The sequence below is a fragment of the Pteropus vampyrus genome, unplaced genomic scaffold (genome assembly GCF_000151845.1).
Source record: "Pteropus vampyrus isolate Shadow unplaced genomic scaffold, Pvam_2.0 Scaffold276, whole genome shotgun sequence".
Lineage (NCBI taxonomy): Eukaryota > Metazoa > Chordata > Mammalia > Chiroptera > Pteropodidae > Pteropus > Pteropus vampyrus.
The window spans coordinates 1,134,659-1,141,844 of NW_011889057.1; the positions used below are offsets into that span (position 1 = coordinate 1,134,659).

The 7,186-nt window shown below is 49.7% G+C and overlaps 1 long non-coding RNA gene across 1 annotated transcript in view; it reads right to left on the bottom strand.

Moving 5' to 3' along the window:
• Positions 1–4,468: 4,468 nt before the first annotated feature.
• The window catches only part of LOC111729708, a 5,153-nt gene continuing 2,435 nt past the window's right edge, over positions 4,469–7,186 (bottom strand). Inside the window, exon 2 of the long non-coding RNA XR_002776347.1 lies at positions 4,469–4,926. This is a non-coding gene — a long non-coding RNA (uncharacterized LOC111729708). The remainder of the gene's footprint in view (positions 4,927–7,186) is intronic.

The following is a 7,186-nucleotide window of genomic DNA, read 5'->3' on the forward strand; positions in this document are numbered from 1 at the left end:
CGGCTGGGGGGGCCCGAGCCCGGGCCAGGCCCTTTATAGCCCCGGCCCCCGTGTCGTCAGCGGCCGCGATTGGCTGCGGAGCCAACAAAAGAGGCAGCGCTGTCATCCGAGGCGAGAGAGGGAGCCGGAGAGAGCCGAGGAAAAGAGAGAGAGGGAGGGAGCGAGGGCCTAGAGAGAGATGGAGACACAGAGATATTGAAGTGGGGAAGAGGAGGGAAGAGAGAGAAAGAGTCAGAGAGACCAAGGAGAGACCGAGAGATAAAGAGGGAAGAGACAGAGACAGGAAGAGCAGGAGGAAGAGGGTAGAAAGACAAAGGGGGAGGGGGGAGATGTGGGAATTGTCAGAGAGGATAAGACAGAGAGAGGAGAGACTTAGCTAGAGGAACAGAGACGGAGGAGAGAGACAGGCACAACTAGTGGGGGAGTTAGAGTGGGAAGAGTCAGAGACAAAGATAGGGGAGAGACAACAGCGGGAGGAGAGAGGTACGGCTAGACAAGCAGAGAGATGGAGGTCGACAGAGCTAGACCACCACTGAGAGGCCAGGCATGCAGAGATGGGAGCAGGGACAGAGAGACTGATGAGACAGAGATCAGAACCCTGGGGAAAAAAGAAGGGAAGGTGAGAGAGGGGCAGAGACTGGGAGAGATTTCAAGGGCGACTTTGAGGAGGTGGGCACAGAGGATCAGTGGAAAGCAGAGATGGGAAGACTAACTCTTGAGGGAAGGAGAGACAGCACAGTGACAAGAGTCAGCCTTAGTAGGATTACAGAGAGCCTGAGAAGAGATGGAGAGAATTTAAGTCCAGAGGAGCCCTAACTATTGGAGGTAGCCCAAGGAAGATGTTTAAAGAGGCCACGGAGGGGACCTTCAGGCTGGGCTCATCAGGGGATCAGGAGGACCAGGAAAGAACAAGATGGAAGGACTGGACATGGGAGTTAGCCAGAGAAACTAGGAGTGGAAAAGGCCAGGGACAATCTGAGAAGGTGGAGAGGTGGTTGGGAAGCCCCGAGATGAGGGAAGATTTAGAGCTGAAAAGAGTTTGTGAGCTTGAAATTAAGGCTTGAAAGGGATAAGGTAGTCAGCAGGCTGGAAAAGGCAGGAACTGGAGGCCACTGAGAGAGGAATGGGAGGAAGCAGAGATGAAGACCACTATGCTTGCAGAGGAATCTAGATCTCTGGATTCTTAGCTATACTTTTGAATCTGTAGGGTCTTAGAAGTCTGAGGAGAGCCTAGTAGTTTTAGGGGAGTGGATGAGAGAGAGCTCTGCCATCAGATGCCTGAGTTGAAGACAGCAAGTTGCAAGAAGAGAAACCCAAATATGAGACTAACCCTAGTCTTCAGGTGTGACCCTGGGTACAACCAGAGGGCAGAGTAGAAGAGTGCCAAGGTAGGAAAATGCTCCTGAAGTTCTTAACTTTTGGTTCTGGATACCTCTTCTCAGACCTCAGTTTCTCCAGGTTTATTTCTTGAGTTTAAAGCTCTGGAATTCAATAGACAAATAAATAATAGATTGAAAATGTTTGAGGGGACCAGATCTTGCTCAGTTCCTGTCACATAATGTTTATTGAATCAATGGAAGAACATTACTGAGATTCTCAGGCAGAACAGAAGAACACTGGTTTCCTCTCTAGATTAGAGCCCAACACAATGTCTTAAAGTTGATTTGATGGAGCACTAGGTGGAAGGACAGAATTGGACTGGGCAGCTGGAGTAGAATGAGGGAAGAACCTTATTCCAGGTGTGAGGGAGGAAGATTGGGTAGGAATTAGGAGGACCGCACTGGGGAACTTTGAAAAGATGATCCATTTCTATGGCAGACAGGAATTAAGACTTCAGCAGAATGGCCTGCTGGTTCCCCCGCTTTCTTTGGTCCAAGACATGGCCATCTCATCATTTTATAAAGTTTCTTTATCTATTAAATGTGGATCACATTGCTCACCCTCAACTGGTTGTGAGGATTATATAATAATCAATCAATATTGGCCTTCATGTGCTCCTTCTTCCTCATGATTCTTTTTCTTTCCCTTCTGATGTCCCAGAGCAGTGATTGCCTTTTACCACATAGTCTGGCATATCCTGTTCCTCAAAATGTCTCTGTGATGTCATTGCAAACACTTGAGAGCAGAGACGGTGTTACCTCCTTCCTCAGAGGAGGTGGCCCAGCCTTCATTTTCTCACCAAACCTGTATCTACTGGTTGGTCTATGAGAGATTCAATGATAAATAAGATTCGGTCCCTTTCCTCAGGGAGCATATAGACTAGACAAGACACTAGGTGACATCTGGATGTCCCCAAGCACCTCAAACATCACAGGTTAAATAGGATAGAGAACTTCTCTTCTCCCTAAAATGTACTCCCATCCTGATGTTTATTATTTTAGTAAATGACAATCATCCAGGTCAGAAACCTGGATGTCGCTTTATTTTCTTTTTCTTGATCATCTTTGAGTCTTTGTACAAGTTGTTTCCTCTTTCTAGAGCAACTCTTCCTCCTCCCTTGACTACCCCCGCCACCCAGTCTTTTGGCCAAATTTACTCTTGGTTCAATTCTCAGTATAGATGAGATTTTAGACATGTCTTCCAAGAGTTCGTTCCTGACTCCCAAGTCTAGGGTAGATGCTTCTTCTAGCTCTATCTGCACCATTCTGTGTTAGGTACGGAGAGTTAATCACATAGCTTCTAGACTAGAACTAGGCTGCCCCAGTTTCAAGTCCCCGTTCTTCTCCTTTGTTGACTGTGACCTTGGCCCTATGCCTCCGATTCCTTGTCTGTAAGTTGAGGATAATAACATTGTGCCTATTCCATAAGGTTATAAGGGTGAACTGCCTGACACACAGTTCTAAATGAGTTCATTAGTTATTATTACTCTGACTTATCACCCTCACACTATGAGTGAGACCCAAGGGAGAAGGAACTTTGTCCACCAAAGTATTCCTTAGCTGCTTTAAATAAAGAATGAATGAAGCCTGCTGACTGGATCTAGTCAGAGCTGGGTTGGGGTGAAAGAATTGTATTTATGGAAATAAAGAATTATAGTTATCTGTTAAATATCAGAGAACAAGACTCAGGTACAACTTCTAAGACAGAATTTCCACCTTCAGGTTTCCTCCCCTCGGGGTCCCAGACGGCGCTTGATCCAATTAGTAGGCAAGACTGCCATCTGGCGGTAAAATCTGAAATTTCCGCTTCTTAGCGGTGGGACTAAAACAATTTTTTTTGTTTTGCACACTTCGCATATTTTCACTTTAGATTTCTAGTCCAAGAAGTTCTGTATCACAATCCGTTAAGCTTTGTTCCTCTCCCCAACCTCTCCTAGATCTTGCTTCTTTCCTTCGGTTCCCTCAGGCTTGGCACTGTTGAGTTCCCCCGAGTTGTAGAAACTAACCCGTGGGAGGTCTCTTTCAGGAGCTTCAGACTTCCAGCTGCCCTAGACCCAGTCCCGAGGAGGCGGCCGTGCCGACTTTACGAAAAAGTTGTTGGGAGAGATCTGGACTTTTAAGTCTTTCCTCGGCCCAATACAGGCTAACCGGGATTGGGGGCCCCGCCTACTGTCCTGGTCTCCCTGGCAACTGTTTTCCTGCCAGAGGTGCCCCTCTCCCTGTGTTACCCAAGCTACTTTCAGGCCCGCCTCCTTCAAGGTCCTGACTGGTTCATAGCAAATGTGGGTTGGCTAAGGAAGGCACTGAGGTTTGAGCTGCCGGGAGAGAAGCAGGAGTGTTTCAGCGGGAGGAAATGAGGACTCAGGAGCGCCTGGAGGACCTGTGTGCAGCCTCTGGTCTGTTAGAGCCTCGGAAAGAAGAACTGCAGGTCCTGGGAGACAGTCACCAGAGTTCAGGCTGGAGACACCTGGGCCACTCTCAGAGCTGACCCCAGAACGGGGACCCCTGCGAGGAGGAGAGACTCCTGCTCTCCTGCACCCCTACCACACAGGCCACCCCCCAACCCCAAACTGCCTTGTTCGTTAGTACTGGGCCAGTGGGGAAGAACTCAAGACCCTTACTTCTATCTCTTCTTGGTTTTTCCTCCTGAAGTCCCTATTTTTAGAGTCAGTGGCAGGGCAGGTCTTTCCAAGGAGGGGATGGGGCTGGGTCACTGAGAAGCAGATGAGGGGAAAGGGTGGTTCCTACAAGGCTTGCTTCCCCTCTACCAGCTAGAGCCTCTGGGAATGTTGTGTGGGGAAGCTATTCTGGGCTGGGGGTGGTCTGTTGGTGGAATGGGCCCTCCCAGGTCTCTACCCACAAACCCTGACACCCCTCATCCCCGCTCCCAGGACCTCACTGTGTAATTACCATCCTCTCCCACACCGGGAGTTCTGCCCCCTATAATTATCCTGTCTTGATCCACCCGGTTAACCTCTTTTACTCCAAAGTTCTCTAAGAGAAGTTGGAGGTTCAGAGGAAGGAGCCAAAAAGTTTGTGTTTGGGGTGAGAGGGTTGTATAAGTGGGATACAGTTGGGAACTCTGAGAATCCTTTGTTGTCACTTTATTTGCCTCTGGCCTACTGGAAGACGCACCGCCCTGCCCTCATCACTTTCCCCTTATCCTCTTAGGGCAGGCTCAGCCCTTCCACTCTTTTCTACTTTCACTCTCCAGTCTCCCTAGGCCTCCCAGCTCTGCCTGTTTTTGTCACCTACTGCTCCCACTCCAGGTCCCTGCTAGGGTGCTGCTGGGGGTAGTGGCCAAAAAATGGCCCCATTGCCCAGCTATGCCAGCAGGAGGCACCACTATTCCACTATTCCATCTGTTGGTCAAGAAAAGGAGGGTTCTGAGCGCAATGTTTACTTCTCCAGGGATTTCAAAATACTGGCAGATGTGCTGACCCCAGAGGTGACAAAGAATGACCTGGGCTGCCAGATGAGGAGAGCTGGTGGGAAGCAGAGGAGAGCTGGAGGCAGGAATGTTCGGAGGGAATCCAATCTCCAATCTCTAGGAGAGAGCACAGGGCAGTGAAGGTCAAAGTCGTTGCCAGATGCGGTGTGTGTGCGTGTGTGGGGGGGCAATGGTGAGGGTGTGTAGATGGCCAGAATGTCTGGCTGGGGTGAGAATGAGAATGAGAACCGGAAATTAGAGATGTGAGGGTAGGACAAACTGGCCTAGGCTCTGGCTGGGGGTGCCAGCGACCTGCACCCGTTTGAACCATGCCTCATCTCCTCACCCCTAGTTCCCTGAGCTGCAAGTCCACATTCATGGGGGGGAGACCAACCAGTTGGGAAGAACTTGATTGAATGTCCCCAAGGCCTGCAATGCCCTGCTGCGCCCCTCTGCCCCGCCCCCCACCAGCCTATGCTAGGTGGCCCCCAGCATCCACAGCTTTCCTTTGTCATGGCCCTCACCACACTGCAATTTTTGTCTGTGCCTACAGGTTGTAATCACCTTAAAGGCAGGGCCGTGTCAACTCATCTCCAGCTAGTTCCAGTGCCTGGCATGTTTAGACTTTCAGTAAATGGATGGATGGATGAATGAATGAGTGAATGAGTAAATGAATTCTTTCTCAACCCCAAGGAACAGAAACCTGAGATAACCCCCCTGCACCAGCAGTGCCTCTTTCTCATTTCTTCTATGTTCATCTCTGCTCCATCCCAGGAGAAACCTTAGTTGTGTGTGTCTGTGGCTCTCAGTGGAGACTGCAGCACTTCTGAGCCGGTCCTGGACCAGAACCACACAGCAAAGATCCTGGCCCAGGTGGTACACTAGGAGGCCACCATGGGCTGGAACTGCCTGCCCTGCCCATTCACCAGCTGGGCATCTGGAATGACCCCATTGGTAATAGTGCTACTAACTGGAAGGAGGCTGGGAGAGGAGCCAGGCAAAGGTAGAGAGAACAAGGGGCCAGAATTCATGGCCTGGGAGCCCAAGGAGTAGGGAAAAGAATGAGGCAGGAAGGGAGATGGAGCACTGAGGATGGAGCCTGGCAGTGGGGTCGGGGCTGGGTGGGGCTGGACCAGGAGCTCAGCCTTGTGGCTTGAACTGGGACTCTGGGCTAAGACCAAGATGGGCAGGAGGGGCCAAAGGAGGCTAGGCTGTCCCTCTCAGTCCTTTCCTCAGCCACCTTAAGTGAGGTAATCAGATATTTCTCAAAGCAAAATCACTTTAACTCCCATGAGTCTAAAAACAGTAGAATTATAAAGCGTTTATTATTCTTAAGGTAACAAAACTGATCCCCTTCATTTCTTCTGTGATCTTCACAACCGCCCCGTGAGATGAAGAAGGGAGTAGATTTCCTCCTGCCTAACTGGGAGGAAGCTGAGGCTTAGGGAGAGTGAGAGTTTAGCAAAGTCGCTCCACTCACAAGTGCGTGCTGCACGAGTGAGAAGCAGAACCTGTCTTGCACCAGGGCTTCTGACCTCAGGTGCTTCTTGCTGGTGGCGGGTGTGGTGCATCTAGTACTGGAGTTTGTGTGTCAAGACCCTGGTTCTTACCTGCAGGTTGCCCCTGAGTGAGTGGTTTCATCTTTCTAAGCCTTACTTTCCTTGAAGTGAGGATGTAAGGTGACTTTGGCAATGATAATGTTCTCCTGGGTAGCACAGTGTGGTGACTTACTCTTGCCCAGACAGAGCCAGCCACCACAATTACTCCACCAACCAGTACCTTAGTGGTGCTGTCCCCGCAGAGCCAGTATGGGATATCTTCCTTGAGGGGCTGTGCTGAGCCCTGCTGCTCAACTGGGTCTATCACTAACTCTCTGGGGAGCCTGTGCTGGGGTGGTCCGTGAGTCTTTCTACCAGCAGGACCCACAAAGCCAAAGGTTTTGATATAACCCTGCGGTCTGGGGGCTATCATCAAGCACCCATGCCCCCTCATACATATCTAAAACAGGACTCTGGATTTAAATTTCAGGCCCCCATTTCAGACTCAACTTCTTTACATTAAGTTCCAACCACCACCCTTCCTACCCTCCCCAGTGAAATGGCCTTGAGGCTGATGCACCCTTCGTTTCCTCTCTCCCTCTTCCCCACCCCTCTCACTCATGTCTATTTTCCCCTCTCACATCTTCTTCCAACCTTTCCCACGTCTTCCACCCTCCTTTATTCTCACCTCTATCACCTCACACCTCTCCCAACATTCTTTTTTTCTTTCCTCCTTTCTTTTCTTTTTCTTTCTTTCTTTCTTTCTTTCTTTCTTTCTTTCTTTCTTTCTTTCTTTCTTTCTTTCTTTCTTTCTTTCTTTCTTTCTTTCTTTCTTTCTT